Genomic DNA, 15,254 nt, shown 5'->3' on the forward strand with positions numbered 1-15,254 from the left:
AAGATACTAGTATATAAATTGGTATATGTCTTTTGAAGCTTTAAAAAGATATAAGTAGTCATCATAACACACTGTACATGTTGCTTTCTAATCTGCTTTTTAATATGATAACATGTGACAAACATCTTTCATTGTTCATAAATAGATTTATACAACATTATCCATAATGACTACAGAGTGATCTCGTACAAGGATGTCTCAACTTAGCCAATCCCCTACTCTGGAACATTTAGGTCATTTGCATTTTTTTCACTATATCTAAGCAATTGCTGTAATGAACAAGCTTGTAAATCTTTGCTCTCATTGTCAATTAAATTCCTTGGAGTGAAATTGCTAAGATCAAGAGTATGTGAAAATATTAATACTTTCAATACACATTGCCAAATTACTCTCCAGAAAGATTATATCAATTTATATTCCTCACCTACTCAAGGTATATAGTCATTCTTTCCTTGTCTTTGACAAAGAGAAAATGGCACCGAATTGATATTTTAATTTCTGTTAAAAAATATGTCACTTGTGGGCTTCCCTGGTGGCACAGTGGTTGAGAGTCCGCCTGCCAATGCAGGGGACGCGGGTTCGTGCCCCGGTCCGGGAAGATCCCACATGCCGCGGAACGGCTAGGCCCGTGAGCCATGGCCACTGAGCCTGTGCGTCCGGAGCCCGTGCTCCGCAACGGGAGAGGCCACAACAGTGAGAGGCCTGCGTACCCCCCCCAAAAAAAATTGTCACTTGTGATTGAATGTTGAACTGAATGAATGTACTTCTCCTTTCATACTGACCCTCAAACTAAATTCACCCACACATTTGCAAGCTTTGCTCACCTAGGCTGAGTGCTCATGAAGAGAAAATGATCATAATTTGAATGAAGCAAATTGAAGAACCAGAGGATAAAACAACAAGGAAATCCAGGGATTTCCCTGGTAGTCCAGTGGGTAAGACTCCATGCTCCCAGTGCAGGCGGCCTGGGTTCTTCTATCCCTGGTCGGGGAACTAGATCCCACATGCATGCCACAACTAAGAGTCCGCATGCCACAACTAAAGATCCCACGTGCTGCGGCTGAGGATCCCACATGCCACAACAAGGATCCCGCGTGCCACAACTGAGACCTGGAGCAGCCAAAATAAATGGATAAATAAATATTTTTTTTAAAAAAAAGAACAAGGACATCTGCAGTGTTGGGAGGAACTGAAGAGAAGAGAATCTTGACCTTCAGGAATGAAGGTAAGGCCTGTGGGCTGGGTTTGAAGAAGGAGAGAGGATGGGATGGGACAAACCTGGTGACCACTGTAAAGGCAGTTGGGGCTCTGCTACTTGGGAGCATTGCTGGAAATGTCAGTTAAGTGTGAATCCAGCCCACATTAGTAGACAAGTTATAATTTTTATTCACTTATGCCAGCTCATTATATAATATTTGTCCCTTAACAATCATTTTCTCTCATCCTCAATTGGCTAAGTAATAATAATAAAATAACTAACATTTGTTGAGCATTTTCCACATGCCAGGTGCTATATTCTACTTTCATTATCTAATTTGACTGTTACAGTGATCCCATGAAGTTTGTGCTATCATGATACGCATTTTACAGATAAGGAAACTGATGCTTAGAGAGATGGAGAGACTTGCTCAAGGCTACAGAGCTAGTAATAGAGGGGGCCAGGATGAGAACACAGGCATGTCTTTCGTTAAAGCTTAAGTTTTTAATCACGACATTTTACAAGGGCCCCCAGCAAATGAGTTGTACTAGATATTGGTTCAAGGTGAAGGTCAAACAGCCATGAAAAAATAAAGGTTAGGACTCCAATGGCAGAGAGACCTTCAAGATGGTGGAGGAGTAAGACGTGGAGATCACCTTCCTCCCCACAAATACATCTGAAATACATCTACATGTGGAACAACTCCTACAGAACACCTACTGAACGCTGGCAGAAGACCTCAGACCTCCCAAAACGCAAGAAACTCCCCACGTACCTGGGTAGGGCAAAAGAAGACAGAATAAACAGAGATAAAAGGATAGGGCCGGGACCTGCACCAGTGGGAGGGAGCCGTGAAGGAGGAAAGGTTTCCACACACTAGGAGCCCCTTCGCGGGCGGAGACTGCGGGTGGCGGAGGGGGAAAGCTTCGGAGCCGCGGAGGAGAGCGCAGCCACAGGGGTGCGGAGGGCAAAGCGGAGAGATTCCCGCACAGAGGATCGGAGCCGACAAGCACTCACCAGCCCGAGAGGCTTGTCTGCTCCCCCGCTGGGGCGGGCGGGGCTGGGAGCTGAGGCTCGGGCTCCAGAGGTCAGATCCCAGGGAGAGGACTGGGGTTGACTCCGTGAACACAGCCTGAAGGGGGCTAGTGTGCCATAGCTAGCCGGCAGGGAATCCAACAAAAAGTCTGGAACTGTCTAAGAGGCAAGAGACCATTGTTTCAGGGTGTGTGAGGAGAGGGGATTCAGAGCAGCGACTAAATGAGCTCCAGAGAAGGGTGCAAGCCACGGTTATCAGCGCGGACACCAGAGACAGGCATGAAACACTAAGGCTGCTGCTGCAGCCACCAAGAAGCCTGTGTGCAAGCGCAGGTCACTATCCACACCTCCCCTCCCAGGAGCCTGTGCAGCCCGCCACTGCCAGGGTCCTGCGATCCAGGGACAACTTCCCCAGGAGAAAACACGGCTCGCTTCAGGCTGTTGCATTGTCACACTGGCCTCTGCCTCCATAGGCTCCCCCACATTCCATACCCTGCCGCCCCCTGGGCCTGAGTGAGCCGGAGCCCCCTAATCAGCTGCTCCTTTAACCCCGTCCTGTCTGGGTGAAGAACAGATGGCCTCAGGCAACCTACACACAGAGGCGGGGCCAAATCCAAAGCTGAACCCCAGGAGCTGTGCAAACAAAGAAGAGAAATGGAAATCTCTCCCAGCAGCCTCAGGAGCAGCGGATTAAATCTCCACAATCAACTTGATGTACCCTACATCTCTGGAATACCTGAATAGACAACGAATCATCCCAAAATTCAGGTGGTGGACTTTGGGATCAACTGTAGGCTTCGGGTTTACTTTCTGCATCTAATTTGTTTCTGGTTTTCTGTTTATCTTAGTTTAGTATTTAGAGTTTATTATCACTGGTAGATTTGTTTGTTGATTTGGTTGCTCTCTTCCTTTTTCTTATTATATATATGATATATATTTTTTCCTTTTTCTCCTTTTGTGAATGTGTATGTGTATGCTTCTCTGTGCAATTTTGTCTGTATAGCTTTGCTTTTACCATTTGTCCTAGGGTTCTGTCTGTCCATTTTCTTTTTTTTTTTTTTTTTTTTTTTTTTTTTTTTTTTTTTTTTTTGCGGTATGCAGGCCTCTCACCGCTATGGCCTCTCCCGTTGCGGAGCCCAGGCTCCGGAGGCGCAGGCTCAGTGGCCATGGCTCATGGGCCCAGCTGCTCCGCTGCATGTGGGATCTTCCCGGACCGGGGCACGAACCCATGTCCCCTGCATCGGCAGGCGGACTCTCAACCACTGCGCCACCAGGGAAGCCCCCCCCCCACCCCCGCTTGGCTTTTCATGCTACAAAGGTTTGGAATCACTTCAAGACAGAGTTTGGTTCCTACTGAGTCCAAAGCCTGGCCTTAACATAAATGTTATGTTCTCCCTCCAGCCGATTCTGACCAGCCACATGGGGATCCACTGAAGCCACTGTGATGGTTTTCTGTTCCTGTTAGTGTCCTCTCATCACAGCATCTTCCTGGAAAAGGCCAAGATTAGCATTTCATTTCAACGCATTGCAACACAAGCTGCTTCCTAGCAACTAATGGGAGGGTTGAGAGGGTGAAAGGAAAACTTGCTTCACTATTTCCCAGCTAAATTCCACTTCTTTCATGAGACTTTTCCAGACCACTCCTTCCAACAAGTCCTTGGGCTGCATCCCTCCCCTGCTCTCCAGCTCTCTAGGCTTCTAGAACATTGCTTGTCTCCATTAGCCATTTATATAATGCCTTGTTTGTTTCATCACCAATTGACATGTGAATGCTGCCTGGTTTCCTTAACCAGATTGGGAGGGCTGGAACTATATTTTAAGATATTTTTATATCTTCCACCAGCTCAGAACATGGTGCTATGCACCTTCCCTGATCACCTTATTTAAAACTTCAAATGAATCACGCCTCCCTTCCAACCTGGAATATAACTTATTTATTTTGTTTAATATCTGACCCTAATTCGAAGGTAAACTCCAGAAAGACAGGGATTTTTGTCTGTTTTGTTCACTGATTTCTTCCCCAGCATTTAGAACAGTGCCCCATAGTAAACATTCAATAAATGTGTGTTGGATTAATGGATGAATTAAGGGATAAATAATGCAAAAAACTATGAAGTGAAATACCAATATTTATGGGAAGATGATCTTTTTTCCATTTCAGCTCTTCAGTGAGTATTTTATGTGTTGCTCTTTATGAATTTCAGGAGGATTTCTTTAGGCTCTCTTATATATTTCATTTATTTCTAGCTCAGGAAATCCTAAGAATAACCACCAGTACTTAACTGAGTTTTCACTATGCACCAGTAACTATATATATTCTCATTTAATCAACACTTCTCTTCCTTAGGTTGATATTGTTAAAATTAATCACTTTACTGATGAGAATCTGAATCTTCTAGAAGGCAAATAACTTGCCTGGTCTCACAGCTAGTAAGTGGTGAAGTCAGGACTTGAACCCAGCCCATTGTGGTTGATCACTGTTCTGCTTTCCTGCCTTAACAGAATTCAAACTTCCAGGATGACCCTTGAGCTTCCTTCCCTAAGATGGCCAGCCCAGCCCAGTCTTCTCATCCAGGATGAGAGACCAAATTTTTGGGATGCTCAGGAAGGGGTGAAAGCCAGCTACCACCCAAGAGAACTAAAGTAGGGTAAGTTTGTGATAGGAAACACAACTGAAGAAAAAAAAAAAAAAAACAGTTCATGATCACCAAGATTTCTTCATTAGATGCTGATGAGCAATTTTAGCTGCTCCATAAACATTAACTGAGGTGGAGATGACTATAGATAAAGTGGGTTTCAGGCAGAGGAAGGAGTTAAGTTTTGGTCATCTTGAACTTGAGATACCTTTTCAGTTCTCAAGAGCAGATGTTGCATAAACAGTTACATACACAAGTTTGAAGTTCAAGCATTAGAGATATGAATTAGGGAGCCAACTATATCATGGAACTTTGTCTAAAGCAAATGCCTCAGGGCTGTCAAACTTGCTTCTTAACTGTCAGAGTCCCAGTCCTGAAGATTCTTTGCTCCCGGCTGCTGCATTACAAAGTTCAAGTTTGCCATATTTCACTTCTCATTAGAGTCCCACTGGGATTCAATGAGTGTGTGTGTGTGTGTGTGTGTGTGTGTGTGTGTGTTCAATTGCAATTGTTCAAGGACTGAAATGGTTAACCCCTAGAGATTGCCTCTGAGACTCCCTTTTCCCTGGGCTTCCATGGCTGAACAAGGCACTTGTAAATGAACACATGTTAAAACCATAATCCAGGCCTGGGATCCAACTTGTCTCTTTTCAGTGACTTTGCATACCTCTGATATGAAGCACAGGAGCCATAGTGTGATTTGAGGACCTTCTAATTTCCTTTCTTCTCATATTCTGGGCATAACCTGTATCACCCCCACTAACTACTCAGTCAAAGTGCATCCCACCCCTTCCCCCTGCCATGAAGATGGAGATTACAGAGAATGAGGGGCAAGGGGGCTCAAGGAGCATGGCCAGAGCTCAGAGCTGTTGGCTTGAGGTATCTGAAAAGTACTGACAGAGGGAGGAATAAAAAGAATTTTTAGCAACATTGAGAAACCAGCTGAAGTTGGAAATCATAAATTTGTTCTGGAATCAGTCAGCCTGGTTGTGGAATTTTCTCTAGCTGAACTCCAGCAGAGAAAACAAATAGTAGGATACTTTCAGGGCTGGGGAATGGCCTGACAGGTGCACAGGGAAAGCAAGCGGTGGGTTGTTGATGAGAATGTAGCTGAAACAATTGCCAGTGTGTCCCAGGCTGGAGAAAGGAGGAAGGTAAAGCTGGAAGGAACGGATGCCCAGAGTGTCACAGCTAGACAGGCTGTGGGTGAACCTGTGAGGAGCTCAAAGGGATGAAGCATGGGGGACCAGGAAAGACAAGTTGAGGACAGAGGAAACTAATGCAAGTGACACTCCATTGCCCAGTCTGGCTCAGTAAACTCCGCGGCCCCATCTCCTCTCACAAGCAAGGCAGCAGAAATCCTACACAATCCCCTGTGGCCATGCCATACCCTCCCCATCAGAGATCCCCAGATATCAGGGCTAAGTGAAGCCTTAGCCTCCCAGGAACAACTCAGCCCCTCCAGCTGAATCTCTCCAGTTTCACCTTTTATTATGACACTGGGGTATCTCACAGCATCAAAAGCATAGCTGAAGAATTAAGTTTAAGGAAAACAGCAACCAGGAAAGCCTGGACCTCAAGGACTAGAACCAGGGACTCAAAACTATTTAGACCCTTCTCTCTTTAGATTCTTTCTCTCCTTTGCTCTGCAAGTTATCTTCATTCTTTCTCACTGAAGAAACTTAAGAGCTTGGGCTCTGGAACCAGCTACCTGATATTCTAACCCTAATGCTGTTCATCCATTTCCCAGCTGAATGACCTTAAGCAAGTTACTTGCCCTCCATGTGCCTCAGTTTCCTCATGGAGATAATAATAGTGCCTACCTCATAGTGTTGCTTGAGGAGTAAATAATTTAACACTCTTAAAGCCCTTGGAAGAGGCCCTGACCCTCCAGGTTCTTTCTCATCCAAGAGAAGAGTTTGGACACCAAGGAGTTAATCAGATATTTGCCTTCAAGATTGAAGGTAATAAACCGGGGTCCCATTCAAGCCAATAGTGGGATCCACAGGGATCCAATCTTGTGGATGGGGTGGAGGGGCATCAGGAGCTGTGGTGCTACTCAGAGCCAGGCAGGAGACATACCATTTTGTTAGGAGCAGGGCAATACATTCCAAACCTTGGTAATTACTCTCAGATCCCTACTCCACCATTGCTCCCTTTGATCATCAGTAGATGACCATACCTACTATGCCAAGTCCCCTATATTCAGATTTATCTGCTTTGAAACCCAACCCCATTGTCTTTCCTCCATCTCTGTGAATGAGGTGTCCATTCCTATCCAAGAAGAATCCCTCCTAATGTCTTTTAATATCCCCACAGTCTTCCTCAGGACCGTTGTTCCATCAGCCATACTCTGTCTCCCCACCCCCCATATATCTTCCATCTCTCACTCTCTCCCAGCCCCTTCCCATTAGCAATGAAACAAGCTCAGGTCTGTCCCACTCTAAAAATAAATAGATTTTCCTAGACTCCCCCTTCCTTAGATCTCCACTTCCCCTCCCAGCCTAGCATCTCAAAAAGTCATCTCCACTCACTTGACTCTACTTCCTCCCCTCCCATTCTCAATTCTCTGTTTTCTAGCTCTCACTTCTCCTAAGAAACTGACATCTCCCCCAACTACGAAAAGCCTGGGCCTCTGCTACATTAGGCATCATTGTTACCCCTACTTTAAACTTTCTCTTCCCTGGGTTTCTATAGTACACTCTCTCTGGTGATTCCCCTGCCTCTCCAACCACTCTTTCTCCATGTCCTTCATGTGTTCTTCCCTCCTTGTCCACCCATCCTTGAACAATCCATTCTCTCTTCATCTCACAGCCTCCCTGAGTGAGCTTATCTATTCTCAAAGTTTCAATCACCCCTTACACAAGCTAATGATTCTCAAATCTATATCCATTAACTTAGTTCTTTCGCCTAAATGTCAGATTATCCATCCAAAAGCCACTGCAGCATCTTCACTTGGGGGTCCCCTGAAACATTACATACTCAGTATGTGGGTTTAGGGGACAGTTCCTAAAACTACATCATATGGAAAATAGTTGAAGACACTAGAGGTGTCTAATCCACAGAGGTGACTCAGATATATTACAGTGATAAACTGGTCCATGGTGGTCAACTGGGAAAGGAACTGGAGATATTCTGTATGGACCCCAAGGGGTAAGATTCAGACTAGTGATTGGAAAATTGGAGAAGATAGATTTCAGCTAAACCTAAAGAAGACCTTTGGAAGTCAGTGACTCAAATGTGGACTTCGCTACCTTACAAGGTTGTAGGAACTTGGTTACTAACAGCATTCAAGCACCAGGCTTTAAATTCCTTCCAACTCCAGGAATCTATAATTTTGTGAGAAAGCAAAACAGCTTATGAAGATTTGACCAAATGCAGTAAAACCTGGTAACACTGGTGCTGGTGCCAATTGGGCATTGGTTTGCTGGCTGGATTCTCTAATCACCTGAAATGGAAATAATAGTAGGGACGTTTTAGGATAGCTGAAGGGACAAAAGAATTTGGATAAACTCTCAAGGGCGGAAGGACTGATAGTCAAAGAAAACTCACCATGGCGTGACTTTCTTGGAGGTTTTTGTGCTTAGTTATATTTTTATGGAACCACTCAGTGGATTGAGATTTTGCATTACCCATATTGCAGAGGGACCTTTGAGCTAAAGTTCTGTTTCAACAAACCTAACCACACATTGCTTGAAGCAGAAGCCTTTGAATCTGGGTGGAACACGATGGCCTGACAACCAGGCTGGAGAGGACTTTTGTCCCTGAGTCTACAGACATCTCTGCCTTCTGAGTAGAGGACAGAAGGCTTGAATTACTGTCTGAAAAAGAATGGTTCCCACTTACAGCCAGCTCCATGTACCTTCATGTGACAAGATACCCCAGCTCGAGGGCAGTTCCCTCCCTGCCCATCCCTGGGCCATCCTGTTCCATAACATGTATTGTACTTATGCTTTCCTGTTTCCTGGGCTTCTACAACCTCTGCCTCCCTTCTGCCCCTTTAAACCCTTTTACTATGAATAGATTTCACTGACTTCCATCTGGCTTTTCATACCTGGATTGTCCAGCTCAACCTGATGCCTTCAGATTGATAATTTGACTGGATTCTTTCCCATAGTACCTCCCATAAGCCCTATATTTTAGAGGGTTCTGCTCTGGCAAGGAACCTATGGGCCCAAAGGGATGTGCTCACCTGGAGTCTTAACCTCCCTCTAGGCCATCCTCCAGGTAACTGAGACGATGGAATTCCCTGTCCATACAGCCCCAAGCCTGCTTCTAGGGCCTGCACAGGCCTCCTCCTTGGGTCTGGAGGGTGGATCTTACTGCCTGTGTTTGAACTTCTAGGCCTGAGGGGGTGGCTGAGGCCAGTGCACAGGGCTCCTTGGGAATCAGGGGTGGAGCCAGGGCAAGGATGAGAAGGGGCAGTTGGAGGCTGACATCTTCCTCTTGTACTCTTGCCCTGGGCCCTGTATATCCTAGAGGTGCCAGGTATGGAGGCAGAGTAGGCCCAGTCCCTGGTCCCAAGGAACACCAAGGATGCAAGCAAACTAGGTTTCAATGTAGTACTTGAACTAAAGAGTGTTTCTTTCTTCTCTCTTAAGCCTGGAGCCTAGAGCCATCCTTCAACGTGCTACTCTCTGCTCCCTCTGCATGACCTGCATCTCCTCAGCAGGAGACAGCCCCAGCTCAAAATGCCCCCATCTCAAATCGAAGACCTCAATCTTACATCTGAGCCCCACCCTAGGAGAGGAGCAGGCAGTAAGAGAGTGCTATCTCACCCCTGTGTCCCTCAGTTTCTTCATCTGTCAAGTGGAAATTGTAATAACTACTCCTCACATCCCACAAGATCACTTTGAGGATAAAATTAGAATTGCTCACATGATTGCCCAACATCCAAGGTTATTCTGAGCAAAGGCCTCTCAAAGAGAAGTACAGGGAAGAGCTTATTTGGGGCAAGAAACACTGACACTCACGAGACTACATATTATGTATTAGCTATGCCAAGTTTTTAAGTCTAAGCTGGTTCCAACTTAGGAACTTAGGTTATCCAATATGTCTCAGGACTAATGCCCCTCAATTGATGTCAACTGGTACTTACTCAAAAGATGAAACAAAATTCTATATTAGTTCAAGCAGAATATAACTTGGGAAGACAGATCTCCAGCAAGGACCAACTCTGGCTGTGGGGAAACAGGCATATTTCTACTCTGCTAATTGGAACGCAAAATGGTGCAGGCCTCATGGAAGGCAGTTTGGCAATCTATCAAAACTACACATGCAGTTATCCTTTGACCTTGTAAACCCACTTCTGGGAATTATTCTACAGATACACCTACATTCCTACAAGATGACATATGTACAAAATTATTTATGGCAGCACAGGTTGTAAAAGCAAAAGATTAGAAATAACCTAAGGGTCCATAAATAGAGACTAGTTAAATATAATATGGTACATCCTTACAGTTCAATATCTTAAACAAGGGAGCTTTCTATGCATTGCTGTGGAAAGATCTCCTTGACATACTGTGTTAGAAAGAGTGGGAAATAAGAAAGCATTTTAATATTTTTAGATTTGCTTGTATTTTCACAAAGAGACACTAGAAGGATGCATAAGAAATTAATAAAAGAGTTGAGAGGGAGGCTTTTCAATGTACATCTTTTGATAATTTTTCATTTCTAAATGATGTGAATATTTTAACTTTGCAAAACAGAAATTAATAAAGGGAAAAAAACCCTCTAGAAAGCAAAGGACAAAGAGTACTGGACTAAGCAGCAGAAGATCAGATTTGATTCTGGCTGGGCCTCTGGCCGCCCTGAATTTTCTCAGCTGAAAGACAAGACGGGGTGGCCCTGTCTGCTCTCTGTCCTTCCAGCCCCACTGTTCCATAAATAAGATCCTTTCCTGGATCATGCCCTGTTTTTTATGATGGCTACCTTCTGTGCCCTTCCACTTGTACAGACAATTGCAAGTTAACTGAGTACGTTTAGCACCATTTTCCAGAGAATTCCAGAATCTTACAATCCATATTTGGTTATTCCTCATTCTTGGATTATATTTGTCAGTTGTCCATGTCTCTCTGCTTCTCTCTTAAGCTTTATTCAGAGGCTTTTAAATTTGCACTTTAACTTGGATTAATCCTTCTAGAAAGCAATTTGGTTAATATAGCATCCTGTTTCTCGGGTAATTACCCTCTATACCAGGGGTCCCCAACCCCAGGGTCGTGGACCAGTACTGGCCCACGGCCTGTTAGGAACCGGGCCGCACAGCAGGAGGTGAGCAGTGGGCTGGCGGGCAAAGTTTTACCTGCCGCTCGCCATCTCTCCCACTTCACTCGCGTTGCCACCTGAACCATCTCCCCACACACCCCCACCCCCAGTCCGTGGAAAAACTGTCTTCCATGAAACCAGTCCCTGGTGCCAAAAGGGTTGGGGACCACTGCTCTATATGACAAAGTCCAGTTCTGTTTTGTTCATTCATTTGGAGTTACTTCTGTTAAGGGTTACGGGAATGAGGAAGGAGGAGCTGGACAGGGGAGTGTGGGGTACCCAGGGGCTCTCGGAGCTGCATGCAGGACACAGCACCAACGTGAGCTGAGCGCTGTGCTAGGGAGATGCCCTGCACGAGGCTCAGGGAGAGGGGCGAGGCTATAGGCTGATGGAGGAGCGGCACTCTGTGAATGTAAGGCCTCAGCTCCAAAGTTGGTTCTGGGCCCAGCTACAGAGGAGGCGGCTCCACTGTCCCAGCTGGACAACTGCCTAATGTTGGTGTAGACAGTGTTGGTATAACCCACTGAGATGCCCAGAGAGCCCAGCACCACAATTTTCTTTTTTTTTTTTTTCCTTTAAAAATCATTTTTGAGGGGCTTCCCTGGTGGCGCAGTGGTTGAGAGTCCGCCTGCCGATGCAGGGGACACGGGTTCGTGCCCCGGTCTGGGAAGAGCCCACATGCCGCGGAGCGGCTAGGCCCGGGAGCCATGACCGCTGAGCCTGCGCGTCCGGAGCCTGTGCTCTGCAACGGGAGAGGCTACAACAGTGGGAGGCCCGCGTACCGAAAAAAAAAAAAAAAAATCATTTTTGACCAGAAACTTTAAATTTTTAAATTTAAAAAATCCTGATTACCTTCCTCCGAACACAATTCTTTTGATTTCTCCATGTTTGCTTCCCAACCCTGATCATAAGAACTTAATTTTCCAGAAGTGGAATAATTATGTAGGTAAGTTTCTGCTGTTTTCGTTTAACTTTACTCTGTTAGCCTGTGGCCTCAAAGTCTTCACAATGTGATTATTTTAATGACTAAATGATATTCCACTGCATAGATACACTATGGTTTGGTTAACCACTTCCCTGTTATGGTGGAGCTCCTTGTACATTTAGACTCCCCATCCATAGAACATGTTCCTTAGAATAAATTCTCAGGAAGAGGAAACTAGGTTAAAGGATATGAACGTGTTGGACATTTTCACTACTTCCTTTTTTTCCCTTCCTTGACTTTATCCTATCTCCGGCCAAGGAGTTTACTAATACAATCAGGCAGATTATCTGTTTATGTTTGTTGCCAGGATTTGAAGGTGAGGTATTGTTTTTTTTGTTTGTTTGTTTTGCGGTATGTGGCCCTCTCACTGTCGTGGCCTCTCCCGTTGCGGAGCACAGGTTCCGGACGTGCAGGCTCAGCGGCCATGGCTCACGGGTCCAGCTGCTCTGTGGCATGTGGGATCTTCCCGGACCGGGTCATGAACCTGCGTCCCCTGCATCGGCAGGCGGACTCTCAACCACTGCGCCACCAGGGAAGCCCGAGGTATTGTTTTTTATGTATTTGAATAAGCTTTTTTAAACCTGGGGTTTAAGTTACTGAAACCATTATTTTTATTTTAAAAGTAATGCTTGCTCATTGTAAAACTTTGAATGTCTTTTATAAATTTTTGTATAATCTATCATATTGACCCATATAATCTTTTTTTAAAATTTTTATTGGCGTATAGTTGATTTACAATGTTGTATTAGTTTCAGGTGTACAGCAAAGTGAATCAATTATACATATAGATATAGCCACTCTTTTTTAGATTCTTTTCCCATATAGGTCATTACAGAGTATTGAGAAGAGTTCCCTGTGTTATACAGTAGGTGCTTATAGTTACCTATTTGATATATACTAGTGTGTATATGACCCATATAATCTTATTGTATTCTTAAACTCTTTCTAAAATTCTCCACTGTTATGTATCATTCTTTCATTTTTTTCTGTAGCATCAATTCCTATAAGGCTATTCCTCCACAATAGAAATGAATACTCTAGTCTTTGCTAGCTTTTCCATGACTTGAGTTGGATTTTTTCATAAGCTTATAGACCTGGAGTTGACATTGGTGTGTGGTGTGAGGGTCCCAAAAAGGAGCAGATCGGTCTGATTGCATATATTTTCTAACATACACAGTCTCACTCCTAGAAAGTCAGTTTGACAATATTACCTGGTAGAGTAGTTTAAGGTTAACCAGTCAACCTACTTACATATTGCTTTTCAAGACTGGACTTAAATTTGTCCAGAAATGTCTTGATTTACGCTTCAATATTTCCTACAGCACCTAGCCTTATGCCTTCCCACATGGTAAATGGTCCATAAACATTTGTTAATTTGACCTGATTCAACAACAAAAAAATAGAGCTAGCAGCACAGAGCTGTTATCTAAAAGAATAATCCAGGCACTTCCCTGGTGGTCCAGTGGCTAAGACTCCATGCTCCTGATGCAGGGGGCCCGGGTTCGATCCCTAGTCAGGGAACTAGATCCCACATGCCACAACTAAGAAGGCTGCATGCCGAAACTAAGACCTAATGCAGCCAAATAAATAGTAAAAAAAATTTTTTTAATAAATACATAAAATAATAATCCAGAAGCTGAAGGGTACTGTTTCTAATTACCAGGACATATCCCCACCAGTCAGCCTTTCCCAGCAGAACGTGGGCATGGGCAAGGTTAACAGGGCATGACTGAGGAGCAGACACACTTGGCTTCAAATCCTGCCTCTACAACTTCCCAGCTGGGGGCCTTGAGCAAACTGAGCTCTGCTTTCATTTGTAAAAAAGGCACAGAAGAGCTCCTGGTATGGCTGAAAGAAGGACTAGAAATAAGCCTGGCTCTGGAAAGGTGCTCAGTGAATGTTAATGATTACCACCTTCCTTACCTCCGTCGTGTCTTAGAAAATCTAAGTGCTGAAGGATGTGCACAGCTATGGGAAAGCTTGAGTATCAAGCAAGAAATGTGAAAGGTATCCAACAACCACTTCCCCTCACCTCCCCCTCCCCCCCACACACATATACATGCGAGAGTTCCAGCCCCAACTGTCTTTGCTAGGACTGTTTTATCAAACCTAGAATAGACTGTTGCCAAGTTATCTAAACTCTGTTTAACTGAGTCAGATTTTATTGATCTAGTTATCTATCACTAAAAGGCTGAATGCTTCCCAACTCATTCTAACACACACACAGCAGTCTGTGAAAAGAGTGGGTTTCGCACAGGGCTTGAAGCATGCTGCCTTTTTGTGAGATTTCCAAGAGCAGCCACTTCCCCTTCCCAGGTTGCAAAATCACTAACACAGGATTCATTCCAAGAAACCAAGGCAGACTCAGCACCAGGACATTTGCAGGCTAAAGGGGAAAATCTGTACCATCATCTTAATGGATGCTAGAAAGGTGTTTGACCCAATTCAACATCCATCCTGATTCTCTTAAAAGAAAAATACAAAGCCCTGTTAGTGTTTGAGATATAGAAGGAAGACTCCCTTAATACTATAAGTGTATTAGAAACCAAAAGGAAGCATGAAAAAACAGTGGTGAAATCTTAAAGGCACTGCTACTGGGCTTCCCTCGTGGCGCAGTGGTTGAGAGTCCGCCTGCCGATGCAGGGGACACGGGTTCGTGCCCCGGTCTGGGATGATCCCACATGCCGCGGAGTGGCTGGGCCCGTGAGCCATGGCCGCTGAGCCTGCGCTTCCGGAGCCTGTGCTCCACAACGGGAGAGGCCACAACAGTGAGAGGCCCACATACAGCAAAAAAAAAAAAAAAGGCACTGCTATTAAAATTAGGTTCAGGTCAAGAATGAGCTGTATCTGAGCTTGTTCTGGAAGTTCTAGTCAATATGCTGAAATAAGAAAAAGAAAAACAAATTTATCATTACCCTCAGATGATATGATGTTGTTACTCAATAGAGGACTCATTAAAACAAGAAATATCAGGCAAAAGAATCTTATGCAGCTATCAAAAATAATGATGTAGAACTACATATGTTATTGTGGAAAAGTGTCCCAGATATAGTATCTAGTGGAAGAAACAGGCTATTTAAATATATATTTATATACTTATGTTGAATATGTGTGTGTGTGTGTGTGTGTGTGT

This window comes from Mesoplodon mirus, assembly GCF_964341445.2.
Source record: "Mesoplodon mirus genome assembly, chromosome: 14".
NCBI lineage: Eukaryota > Metazoa > Chordata > Mammalia > Artiodactyla > Ziphiidae > Mesoplodon > Mesoplodon mirus.